The sequence below is a fragment of the Elephas maximus genome, chromosome 6 (assembly GCF_024166365.1).
Source record: "Elephas maximus indicus isolate mEleMax1 chromosome 6, mEleMax1 primary haplotype, whole genome shotgun sequence".
NCBI lineage: Eukaryota > Metazoa > Chordata > Mammalia > Proboscidea > Elephantidae > Elephas > Elephas maximus.
Window position 1 is genome coordinate 76,012,283 of NC_064824.1, and position 13,953 is coordinate 76,026,235.

Genomic DNA, 13,953 nt, shown 5'->3' on the forward strand with positions numbered 1-13,953 from the left:
GTTTATTGACGTCAAGTTTAGAATGTAAATTTCTTTGCCCAGTGGAGTGTGGGGGAAGTGATGGATACCGCTCTTCAGCGGAGTCTTTAAGAGGCATTACATGGTTCTGCTATTTCCCTTTTCCCTCCACCATGAGAACGGCATGGCCACAAGAGAGACTGCTCCTTCAGCCTGGGTTCCAGAATAAAGAAGACACATTGAGCAGATCCACAGCCAACCCACAGCTGATGACATGTCATGTGAGCAAGACTTCAACCTTTGTGGTTTATCACCATATTGTAACTTACTGGTACAGAGGCTTAAAAGCCCTAAACCCAATTTGCAGTTTCTCTGCTGCTAGGGCTGGTCATGTGGGGTGACCATGTGATAGTGCTCTGGGCAAAGAAATGCAAGTGGAGGCGCTGGGGCTGCCTCTTCTCTTTCCCTTTTCTTCCTTCCTGGAATACAGTTAAATGACCTGGAGTTGCAGCAAAATCTGGTGTCTATGAGGGAACGACCCTGAGTATGGACGCCAACTTGTTACAGTCAGTAGAGCAGAAAGGGAAAGAGAAATAAGCCTGGACTTCCCTGCCCTAAACTTCTTGTTTCATGAGAGAAATACACACTTGTTCATCTAAGCCAGTATATATATACATATATATATATATAAGCACAAACATCCGTATGCACACACATACATACGCACACAGACGTATTAATGTATATATGTATACACTGCAAAACCCATTCTTAATCTATACAAATTTCAAACAAAAAAGTCTGGGAAATGCTAAAACTTTCTTCACCTACCAACCTAAAAGAATCGCAGCACACATTTGGCTCTGAGGAGTAAAGTAACACATTTTATTTTGTTAAACTCAGCGTTTCCCAAATTCAACTGGTCACAGCACCCCCTTTTACATAACGTATTAATCTAGTAACATTCCAACCTAAATACCTGTTGACCTAGAACTTTGAGAAATGCTGACTGAGAGCACATACTGTTTGTGTGATATGAGCAGGGCCACAATGAAGGCAGTGTTCAGAGTGTTTAGAACACAGGCTCTGGAGCCCAACTTCTAGGGTTCCATCACTATCCTAGTTGTGAGAGTTTGGGCAAGTTACTTAATCTCTTTAGGCTTCATTTGTAAAATGGTATAGTACCTACTATACAGGCACCTCCTATTTAACATCATATTCTTGAAAATCAGAGATTCTAATTGAAAACACTAACCGGTAACCTAGTTTCCGTCATTTTTAACTGGAAAAAAATATATGATGCACTGTATGACCTCCACAAGTAAAAGACAGTTAAAAATGTGTATGCACCTATCAAACAAAATGTTAGGTTATAAATTACTTAAAATGTTACTTTCTGATCATAATATAGCTCTTAACAAAAAGTTGCTTTATATTCAGTAACATTTTCCTTCCATCGTAGAAACGTTTCTCGCCCATTTTACTTCTTTCTCCATTGTTTTCTTCAATATTTTTTGAGCTTTGGGAGGAGACTCATTGTATAATGCTAAGCAAAAACAAGAACTAAATATTCAAAACATGGTGGAAACACATTCAGGACAGGTGCTTTCATGGCAGAAAATATTTCTCAGGGCTAGCAACAGCTGAGATGCACGTACTCACAATAAAACTCTAGGTGCTTTTCAAAATGATTCTGATGTTATTCCAACCGATTATATTTGGAGTATAAATCTCAACTTTTCCTACACATCATTTTGTTAGAGTTGCACAGAGTTTAGGGGACATACATATAATTTTTTCCAATATAAGCAAAGGTTTAAATATGTTGTATTGACAGATAAGTATGATCTATGAGATTTGGCTGTTAAAAACTGAGAGATTTTCTACTGGGGAAATGTTTATTATGGAATTGTTCTGTGGGGTAGGCCTATACTTCAGAGTTCTTAGGAAGATTAAATGTGATAATACAGGTCAAGAACCTGGCATATAAATAATTGATTTATGTTTATTGTATTAATATTCAATTAAAATTCTACCATGTAAATATTTGGTAAGGTATTATACCATCGTATTATTATTATTTTTGTTGTCTCATAATTATTAATAGGTATTTTCAATGCAAAAATAACTGAATAGATGTTGTTCTTTTGGTTCAGTTTTACTGTGGTAAACTTTAATTTGGCTGTCATCTTATTAGAATTTCTTACTGTACATGTCTTTTTGCAGATTCAATCTTCAAAATTTATCTTTATGTGCCTTAAAAAAAAAAAAAAAAAAAACGCACAAAATCTCTAGCTGTAATTTAAAACTTCTGCCACCAGATGGTGCTTAGCCAGGCCCAAACAGTAAGGCACACTAATGCCCTCCACACTCCCTTTTTTCAATCAGCTTTCTCCCAACCCCACTTCCTTTCTTATTTAAAAAGCAAACAAACAAACAAAAAACTATTAATGTCACTAAATTAGAATTATTTGAATCATTGAAGCAGACAGTTATTACAAATTTAGACTTTTTCCTATTTTAAATTTATTTTGTCTGTTTTTATTATTGAGTTGTAGGAGTTCTTTGTATATTTTAGATAAAAGTCCTTTGTTCAGATGTATGTTCTGTGAATATGATCTCCCAGTCTGTGGTTTGTCTATTAATTTTCTTAACAGGGTCTTTCAGTAAACAGAAGTTTTAAATGTTAATGAAGTCTAACTTGTCAATATTTTCTTTTATGGTTATGGTTTTATGTGTCTTGTCTACGAAAATCTGACTACCTCCAGGTTACAAGTATATATCTTTATGTTGTCTTCTAGAAAATGTATAGGTTTATCTTATATACTAAGTTCTACGATCCATCTGGAATTAAATTTGTGAATATTGTGAGATTAAGACTTTAAAGACATAAATGCCTTGGTTACTTTTTCAAGATTTTAAATTTCCCTAGATGATAACTCGGAACCAAAGCCTTTTTGGAGTTTATCCTGAGGTTTTAAGCCTCTACTGCCTAAGCAGTAGATGGAATTAACAGAATATCAATTGAGATGTTTCAATAAACAGATGCAGCACTGGAAGTGCTCACTTGTTTATGCCAAGTAATTTGGAAGATAGCCACCTGGCCAACGGACTGGAAGAAATCCATATTTATGCCTATTCCCAAGAAAGGTAATCCAACTGAATGTGGAAATTATTGAACAATATCATTAAAATCACACACAAGCAAAATTTTGCTGAAGATCATTCAAAAGCGGCTGCCAGAAATTCAGTCCAGATTCAGAAGAGGATATGGAACCAGGGATATCACTGCTGATGTCAGATGAATTCTGGCTGAAAGCAGAGAATACCAGAAGGATGTTTACCTGTGTTTTACTGACTATGCAGAGGCATTCGACTGTGTGGATCATAACAAATTATGGACAACATTGCAAAGAATGGGAATTCCGGAACATTTAATTGTGCACATGAGGAACCTACACAGATCAAGAGGCAGTTCTTCGGACAAAACAAGGGGATACTGAGTAGTTTAAAGTAAGGAAAGTTGTATGTTAGGGTTGTATCCTTTCACCATACCTATTTGATCTTTATATTGAGCAAATAATCCAAGAAGCTGGACTGTGAAGAAGAACAGGGCATCAGGACTGGAGGGAGACTCATTAACAACCTGAGCTATGCAGATGACACAACCTTGCTTGCTGAAAGTGAAGAAGACTTGAAGCACTTACTGATGAAGATCAAAGACCACAGCCTTCAGTATGGATTACACCTCAGCATAAAGAAAACAAAAATCCTCACAACTGGACCAATAAGCAACATCATGATAAACGGAGAAAAGACTGAAGTTGTCAAGGATTTCATTTTACTTGGATCCACAATTAACGCCCATGGAAGCAGCAGTCAAGAAATCAAAAGACGCATTGCCTTCCAACCTTGAGAGGCTCATCTTCTGGCACTAGGTCAGACAATGTACCACTGTTATTCATGAGGTTTTCACCAGCCAGTTTTTTCCGAAGTAGACTGCCAGGTCCTTCTTCCTAGACTGTCTTAGTCTGGAAGTTTCACTGAAACCTGTCCACCAACGGTGACCCTGCTGGTATTTGAAATACCAGTGACAAAGCTGCCAGTATCACAGCAACACACAAGCCACCACAATACAACAAACTGACAGACACATCATGGTATGTATATGTATGTGTGTGTATATATATATATATACATATACACACACACCCATATATATAGTCTTTCCCTATGAGAAATATCGTTAACTATTAACCCTTTTCTGTGGAGTTGACTCTGACTCAGGGAGACGCCATGTGTATCAGAGTAAAACTGTGCTCCATAGGGTTTTCAATGGCTGATTTTTCAGAGTTAGATTGCCAGGCTTTTCTTCCAGTGAGAAACATTGCTAGATATGGGCATTTAGCCATAACATATATAATAGTTAATTTTTTTTGACAGCTAAGTAAGATTTGTATAAAGCTTACATACAAAAGTAAACAGATGATCCACAGAACTCTTGATGAACATTAAACTTTCACAAGAAAATTTCTGTCCCAGGTAGATTTTTCTTGTGTGTTTCTATTAATTGCTTCTAATTTAAAATAAAAACTAGTTACTCAGTTTTGTTGGTGAGCTCTGACTTTAGAAATCTTTATAGTCAAAAACAAATCATTATCTGCAAAACCCTGCCAACTTCAATTAACTTTTGGATTGAACTTGCTCATAAAAAAAAAAAAAATAAGCTCATAGCAAAACAAAAAAGCAAGGTGAAGCAATTATTGGACCCATGAGAGACAGAGGAAAGAAACCATTCTTTTGTGTTGACTTCGCACAGCAGGAAACGACAATAAACTGTATTTCAAAATAAAAACAATAAGCAGAGCTGTGAAATAGCGCCACTGTATCAAGCCCTGCCCTCTGCCATGTGCAGTTCCAAACCAGAGCCAAACACTTGCCTTGTAATTCCTGGAGTTGCCTCTGAGGAGCTGAGGGCAGGTCTCTCACACCAATAGTTTTGAATGTTAATTTATTATGGATCTGGGTAGCCAGAAATGAGAAATGGACCACTACAGACACTGGCTGAGAGGACTGCAAATGTAAAGAACCACTTAACAGAGAGGAGGAATACAGACCTCACTGAAGACTGGCTGTCTTGGGCAGGAAAAGGCTGCATGAATGTTACGGATACGTTTACGGCTCTGGTGGCAAAGTGGCACTTGGAGACATGTGGAAGCTAAATTGATATCAGATTTAAGTTAAGTTAATTTGAAGTAAAATCCCAAATAATTTATATGGACAGGCTCCAAGGAAATAAAGTAAAGCTCTTCTATCTGCAGTAGGCCTCTGGCTAAGAAAGGTGGTGAACAAGGAATGAAAAGCCTATTACTGGGAATGACCTGACACAGTGTCATCTCAGTGCATGAAGAACCATACTCCCACGCTCCTTAACAAGATGATGACAGCTTTCAAAGACGCTGCAACTGAATGAATGCATAGAACCTGAGAAATCATCGGTTTCTACTGTCAAATATTTAAGAAACTGCCTGCTGTCTAATGAAATGAAATGTTCAAGAAAGTACTTTGGATAACATTTCTGCTGGATGATCTGTTATAACGACCTTCAGAATACATCTCTCATTTAAAAAAAAAAAGTTTTAAAAATCTAAAAAGGACTCAAAAGTTCTGAATTTAAAGTAGAACAAAGATAACTGCTGAATCTGGGGTAATATAGGAAATAGTTTATCAATTGTCTGAATGACTTCCAGGATCAGCTGCTTCTTAACTACTACGTAACTACTGCTTAGCTACTTAACTATCACGACTACTACTACATGTGTAGTTCATATGAACATATATTTACAGGGTACTTAATATGTGTAAGTCACTGTGATAAATACTTTGGGCTTCTATTTTCTACTCTGGCAAATAGATTTTCTTTGGTGTCTCAATTTTATCTGATTGCTAGTAGTTGTATGGAGCAATGTGCTGAAAATGACTGTTCAGTCTAAAGGAGGAGCTCAACAGGAAGGTGTGCTGTGATTGATCAATGGTGTCTGCCATGGCCATTGGGAGGGAAGAATATTATCCGCGTATTTGCCATTGCTACAAACATCAGAATATAAGAAATGACTCTCTGGATCAGACTCATTCAATCCAGGGCTCTGCTGATGAAAGAGATACAAAAAAATATTTTGAGAAAATCATGGACGTCTGAAGTTAAATGATCAGCAACGTACCTAAAACAGATGTAATATCGAATTTCAATTTCACTTTGCATTAGGTGAAATTTGTATTAGCAAGAAACTATCAGCTCTGTAGCTAACCTCTGGCCCTCTGTGATATAAGAAACAGTGACCTGTTAGAAGCTAAAAGTTCTCCATTTAACTAGAAGGGCAAACTAGTAGAGGGCACAAGAAACTACAATTACAAGAAAGTGATAAATTCTTACTGAGTCAGTCATATTGGGCACCAAGAATAGTCTTGATTTTGAAAACTCAGTTTCAAAATTTATATGGGAATAGGAAGAAAATAAAAGCATCTACCAAATTGTGCTCAGGAAGATGTGAGTAAAAGGAATTTTCCAAAGAGCTTGGTGGACTTAAGTCTACCTTCACAACAATGTCCCCACACAAGAAGCTTGGACTTCTAGGTCAACGTAAGATCTGCCCATTTGGCTGGGTTCTTTTCAAATTAAACTTATTGAAAGAATAGATATACCATTTTTCCATTTGGTTTTATTCAAAGGTAAGGAGTCAACCTCTTCAGCGGCTTGAAAGAACCCTCAATTTAGGATCAGGGATGCACTCATCATTTATTCACCCAAAGCAAAGATTTAACTTAATCATTCTTTGCCATTAACCAGTTTAAAAATTTAATATTACCCCAACACACCCCAAATCTCAATCTAAGTTTTAAAAGCCATCCCTTAAAATTCTTCTGTAAGTACCAATACAATCATTAGCTCCTTCTTTCCTTCCCTCCCTCTCTCCTTCCCTCCTTCCTTCCAAGACAAATGAGGGAGTTACATCAAAACAAACAATTTTAAATGATATGTCAGCCTCCCCATCCTCAAAATGCCTTTTGATCACTCTTCCACCAATGAGGTGTTTCACTGACCATAAACCTCATCCAATCTCAGTCTCTCTTTATTTTTCTGGCTTCTTCCCAATGTAAACTTCTTTTTTCCTTTTCCCTCTTCCTCCATATCAAATGTAAAATACAAAAATTCTCTCCCTTTATCATACAGAATGGTTTCCTCATCCTCTGTTTGCTGGTTGTTGTTGTTAGGTGCCCTCGAGTTGGTTCCAACTCATAGTGACCCTATGTGCAACACAATGAAACACTGCCTGGTCCTGATTGCTGGAGGCAGACAGTATTTATTTCTTCACAATCTCTACTATCCCAATGGTTTATCAAGGATTCTCCCAGAGAATTCCTTCCTTAGAGGAATTCTGGTGCCTACGGTTGTTAGACAATATTTCACCCATTTTATTATATGTCAGGAGCCCTGGAGGCACAGTGGTTAAAGTGCTCGGCTGCTAACTGAAAGGTCAGTGGTTTGAATCCACCAGCCACTGTGTGGGGAGAAAGATGTGGCAGTCTGCTTCTGTAAAGATTACAGCCTTGGAAACCCTACGGGACAGTTCTTTACCCTATAGGGTCGCTGTAAATCAGAATCAACTCAATGGCAATGGGTTTTGGGTCTGTTATGCTTCAGAAAGTCTCATATGCTTTCATTCCTTAGCATTCATTAACCTAAGTAATTCAATAACTCAATGGTTCTCAAACATGCGTCAGACACAGATGGCTGGGTCCTGCCCCCAGAGTTTCTGATTCAGCAGGTCTGGGGTAGGATTACTTCCAAACCATCACAGCCTTGAAAACCCTATGCAGCAGTTCTACTCTGCACCTGGTGGGGTCACCATGAGTTAGAATCGACTTGAAGGCAACTGATAACAACACCAAACATGTTCCCAGGTAATGCTGATGCTACTGATCTGTGGACCACACTGTGAGAGCCACAAGTCTAAAGTCCATCCATAGATCTGAAGCTAAAAATTCCTGGATTAGAGTGCTATATATGTTACTGGTTGGATATGGGAGTGAGCAGAGAGAAAAGAGACAAAATTTGTCTGGTTTTTCTCCCAAATCTCACTATGATTTAAGTTGTTGTTGTTAGGTGCTGTCGAGCTGGTTCTGACTCATAGCCACCCCATGTACAACGGAATGAAATACTGATTTCAGACGATTCTTTTAAAAGTTTGGGAATGTTTCCTTAGCTTTATTCTAATTATACTTTTCATCACTAGGCTTTTTTTTTTTAATTTCTTATTTACGTTGAAAGTAGAAATGCAAAAATGCTGTGATATTAGTTCAGTGAATATCAAGGTTTAGTAACCTTTGACATATGAGAGTCATTTGGTCAAGATCCTGTTAAAAATCATGTCATCATATAAGTCAACTCTACCACATTTTCTGAGCACAGAAATCAGAATTCATTCCCTGAATTGTCACTGGTTTGTAGTATGACCTCATTGTCTCTCCATCCAAAGGGATAAGTGGTAGTACTTCATTCGTATATGTGGATTAATTGTTTTGTGGAGACTATCTATGGAAATTTTTAGGGCTGAAAATTTCCTTTCATTTAGTAAAATTTTGTTTTCTTAACTTGTCACCAGTTAGTATGCCAACATTAGGAGGCAGTATAGCTTGGACATTGAGCATAGCAGCTTTGGTGTCAGGCTGCTTGTGTTCGTAATCCTGTAAACTTATCCTGTAACCTTGAGTGAATCACTTAACCTCTCTGAGTGTCAATTTTTCTCATCAGTAGAAAAAGGAACATATCTGAATTTTCCCACTCACATTTCACTGGCCCAAGCAAGTCACATGGTTCCACCTAAATTCAAGGTAGTGGGGAAGTGTAATTCTACTAGGGGCCAGAAGAAGAGAACCAGAAATATTTGATGATGACCCCTAATGATTACCATGATGTGTTATGCAATCACACAACAAGGTTTGCTAGAATTGTGTTTAAAATCAAAGTAAAAGAGTCCAATGTATGAACTCTAGTATATGAATTCTGTAGTGTTTATTTGACCTTTGCTTAGTTCCTGGTTCCCTTCTGTTTCAAAGAGTTGTGTTGGGTAGGCAGGATCTCCAAATAGGTGGGAATATAACGCACCTACCACATGACCTTGCATATAATATATGGTCATTAAATACTATTTGTTTGACTTAACATATTCTGATACCTATAGGAAAAAATTATTGTATGTGAAGGATTGTGATTGGATTATTTCTGTTACCTAACTTTCAGAAACCGCTTAGTTATAATTTCAAACATTTTAATGTCCTTAGAGTGAAAGAAACAGCATATTTCTTTTGAAAAAGTTGCATGTGATAATAATTCTCCCAATTTTTCTAAGCTTTCAGTAAAACTCTTATAAAGGATCTCAACCATTAACACTTAAATTAAAAAAGGTTTTTATGATTAATTCTTAGTGTGATTCAATATGACTCCATGCATATATACACTGGGCTATAATTTATAACTGTTTCAAAATAAGTGTTCCTTTCCCACAATTGCATTATTTCCCACAATTTACTTTAAAGTGAGGCTGTTTTTCTTAATCATGTAGGTTATTAAATGTATTAATGTTTCACAAATGCTTTTCTAATGAATTCTTTGCTTACTTGCTTTTCTTGTTTGTTAATAAGAACAAAGAAGAACATGGCATTCTTTTGGACTAATTCAGCAACTTGGATTGGTTATTGCTGTTTCTAAAACAACTATAATACGTCCAATGCTTTTTCAAATCTATAATTGATTTATCTGAAACCATGAATAGTCTGATTTCACTTAAAGCCATACTTCTGAACGGCTCATTACTGCATATTTATATATGATTATTTTCTGCACACCACTCCTTGCCTCCATGGTTTTTCGAAATCAACTGGGCTACCATGGCTGATGGTTTGGGAGGGAGATACATTGATTAATTACATTGGTTACTCGTAAACAGCATGGAGAACTTTACATTGGAAGCAGCGTGGCTTTGCTAAGATCTCTCTCTGGAGTAGAGGGAGTTAAGGAGAAGCAGGCCTAGTTTGGGGCATTGCCTAACTGAAGTGCCACAGGGTGACTTGAGGGTAGGGAAGTTCAAAAGTAAGACTAACAAGGTGGTCACTATCCAGTCTGTCTGGGCTAGGGTTGGTGGCCATAAAGTCAGATTAGATTTGAGGAGGAAAGTCAGGGCATAGCATCAAGCCAGTTTTAGGTGTCTAGGTCATAAGCCATTCATTCAATCAATCAATGTCTACTGAGGACTTCAACTGTGCCAGATACATGGTTTCTGTTTTTATGGAACTTCCATTTCAATAATGGAGACAGACATTAAACAGGCAAACATAAAAGTTGGGATACCAAAAAACCTAGTGCTGTCAATTTGATTCTGACTCATAGCAACCCTATATAAATGCTACAAAATCAACTAGCAAAATGCTGAGGGAGACAATGGGGGTGTGTTGGGGAGACAGCAGGAAAACTGGACAGGGAAAAGCTCTCTGAGGACAGGTATTTAATCTGAGACCTGGAAAATAAAAAGGAGCAGAGAAAAAGCATTTTGGGAAGAAGGAAAAGTAAACCTAAAGGGATTTAAGGGCAATGTGAGTGAAGCAAGAGAGAGAGACTTGAGATGAGGTGGTTGAGCTGGGCAGAGGCCAGATCATCCAGAATGTTGTAGGCCAATCAGGGATTTTATTATGGTCAATGGAAACCATTGAGGTTTTCAGGGTTTAGGCAAGAGAGTGACCTGAGTTTTCACAAGTATTTCATAAGACCATGTCCCAAACATGCAAAAATGGCTGCTCAAATGTTAGCAAGTCACAAAATGCTTCAGACACCAATTAGCCAAATTAAGTTCATCATTCAACAAATATTTATTAAGTACCTAGCATATGTCAGGTTGGGCTCCTGGGTGGTACAAACAGTTAGCTCAGCTGTAAACAGAAATGTTGGTGGTTTGAGTTCACCCAGAGGTGCCTCAGAAGAAAGACTTGATGATCTACTTCTGAAAAACTAACACAACTCTACTCTGACACACATGGGGACTCCATGAGTTGGAATCAACTCGAGAGCAACTGGTTTGTCTTTTTTGGCAAGTGTGAGGTATTGTTCTAAGTACTGGAATAGAAATTATCTCTCCTTTTACCAAAAGAAAAAAAAAAGAATATATTATAGACATTTATAAAATTCTAGTAAATCACATATAAGTAGTGTAATGAAACCTAAAATTGCTGCCTTGTTGTTTTTTAAGGTTCATCCATCCTTGCTCTAGATCCTGGTCTCTCCTATGGTCATGAAATAAACTGGTTACTTACAGGCTAATTACCATCATGGACTGGTTATTTTCTGTTCAATAATAGGAGTAAATAGTCAACAGCATGAAGAAATAATAGAAGTTAAGGACTGAGGATGAGAACTGAATATAGGCATTCACTGCAGACCTTCTCAAAAGAGGTAGGGATGGATGACATTAAAAGGGGTCAAAGAGTGAATGGGTATTTAAAAAAAAAAAAAAAATTTTTTTTAAAAGCAGGGAGTAAATGGCACTCTTTAGCCCCAATCCACTTTATCTACTGTCTTCAATATGACTTATTCAATGTAATTACAAATAATGAAAAATATCTATAAACGAAGTGCTAATATCCAACACTGTTTGCCTTAAAAAAAAAAGAAGACTGGAAAAATTATCTCACAGATTGATTGCTCTGTACAAACGGTTCTCAGCCTTCACTGTGCATCAGAAACACCAGGAGAGCTTTCAATAAACATATATGCCCAGGTCTTACTTCTAGAAATTCTGATTCAATTTATCTGAGAAAGGGCCCAGGCACCAATATGTTTTAAAAGTTCCCCCAGTTGATTTTACTGTGTGGGCTGTGCTGAAATATCCTAAAACCTAATCAGTATGTCACTGTTAGAACTTTATTTGGCAACAAGAATGAAAGTGAAAAGTTGAAGCTCACACTGTCTGTTTTGTCGATCTTTACTGTGCTATTCAAAAAAGAAGTTGAATAGAGTTGGTATGATTATTCTCTTAAGGCCGTTTTAAAAGCCACATTTGCTCATAATTAATAAACCAGCTCAATAAGAGTCTTGCTTTTTCAGAGAGCGACTTCCAAAGTTTTGTATCGTTTTATAGAAACTTAAGATATAGTAGTGACTACAACAGGGAGCTAATTACCACATAACCATTTCAGGGAAGTAATTCATTTGGGTTTCCTTTTCCTCCTTTCTCCAAGGGAAGTGTTAACATAATCTAGCATGTGTTCGGTAAAGAAGAATTTACAAATGAGAACATTCCGTATTCGCTGGTATGTTGTATTTGGCTCTGTAGCCATTGTACCTGCAAATGAACATGGGTGTTCCAAGAGCCGACATTTATTATTTGGACAATCAATGGATCATGGGATGATAGTAGCTTGGTCTGGAAAAATGCTTTTGGTACATTACAGGATGTTTAAATGGGACTCTTTCTGTTTGAGTTTATAGTTGAGACTAATAAGTACTACATTCTAAAGGGAGATGCTAGACCATCTAGGCATGACTTAGAAAGAAGATGCCCCAAACTAACTCTGCTACCTCCAAGCAAAGGTATTCACTGCCTATCTCTGCATTGTATAAGAAAAGGGTAACAGCTCATGAAGAGAGCCCTACATTGAGCATTTCTTAGGTTGAATTTCTTAGCTGGAATTTCCTGGAAGTTCTTGAAGGTTCCTGTCAGAAAACTACTTGGAGAAACTAACATGTATTTCCCTTCGTGGTGCAGTGGTTAAGTGCTCATGTGCTAACCGAAAGGTTGGCAGTTCGAACCAGCTGCCCCGTGGAAGAAAGATGTAGCAGCCTGTTCCTGCCCTACACAGTCAATATGAGTTGGAATTGACTCAACAGCAATGTTTTTTTTTTTTTGTGGTGTGGGAACAGAGAGTGGTACCTAATTTATACATAAAAAATCTAAAGGTTTATGAATATCCATAATGCCCCGTGGGCAGAAGGAAAGATAGCTTCTTTGAGAGAAACCTTGCGTTTGTGCCACCTGGCGGGTAAAGACAGGTGAGTTTTCCCATGGGCCAACCAGACCCATGAAAGGTAAACAGACTTGTGTCATCTTTAACAGAACCCTGACCAAGAGAACTTTCTGGAGGAGTGAGATAACCCTCACAGAGCCACAGAGCAAAGGTCTAGATGGGGCACTGGAAACCAGGGACCAAGAGAGTAAATTCTAAGCTGTCAGTCAGGAAAGGAGAACCCATATCAAGGAACTGTTAACGGCAGGTCCCCAGCCCTAGGAGTTCTCCGAAGAGTTCAAGAAAGCAACTCATGATAAAAAAAGAAAGCGTTTTCAAGGCTGTCACTTCGGGACCAGATCGCAGGCCTATCTTTCGAGGTGCCTCTGGGTGGGCTCAAACTCCAGTCTTTCTGCACAGTCAAGCACTTAACCGTTTTTGCCACCCAACAGCTCCTTCTCTAAAAAATGTTGCTGTTGTTGTTGTTAGGTGCTGTCCAGTCGATTCTATGCACAGTGACCCCTTGTGACAGAGTAGAAATGCTCCATAGGGTTTTCTAGGCTGCAGTCTTTATGGGAGTAGATCACCAGGTCTTGTCTGCCACAGAGCTGCTGGGTAGGTTTGAACTGCTGACCTTTCGGTTAGCAGTCGAGAGCTTAACCATTGCGCCACAAGGTCTCCTTTGCTCTAAAAAATTAAGTCTATTAACTAAAAAAAGAGAGAGTGTGGGGGCGAGGGGTGAGGGAGAGAGAGAGAATGTTGGCCTCTGACACATAAAACCCTGAAACCAGGTTAGGACACACCAGTCATGTAAGGCTTTGCTCTTTTATACTACCTCCCTTTTACCCCCTGCCCTTGTTTGGGGGAGGGGGTAAAGTGGAGAAGAGTAAAGAAACGCACTGTAACCCTCTCCTCATAACAGGCTTCTAACCCTGGGCTAGG

At 38.1% G+C, this 13,953-nt stretch overlaps 1 protein-coding gene across 1 annotated transcript in view; it reads right to left on the minus strand.

Moving 5' to 3' along the window:
- PDE11A (phosphodiesterase 11A) overlaps window positions 1–13,953 on the minus strand; it is a 600,047-nt gene that overhangs the window by 164,152 nt on the left and 421,942 nt on the right. The gene's annotated exons all lie outside the window — the stretch shown is intronic.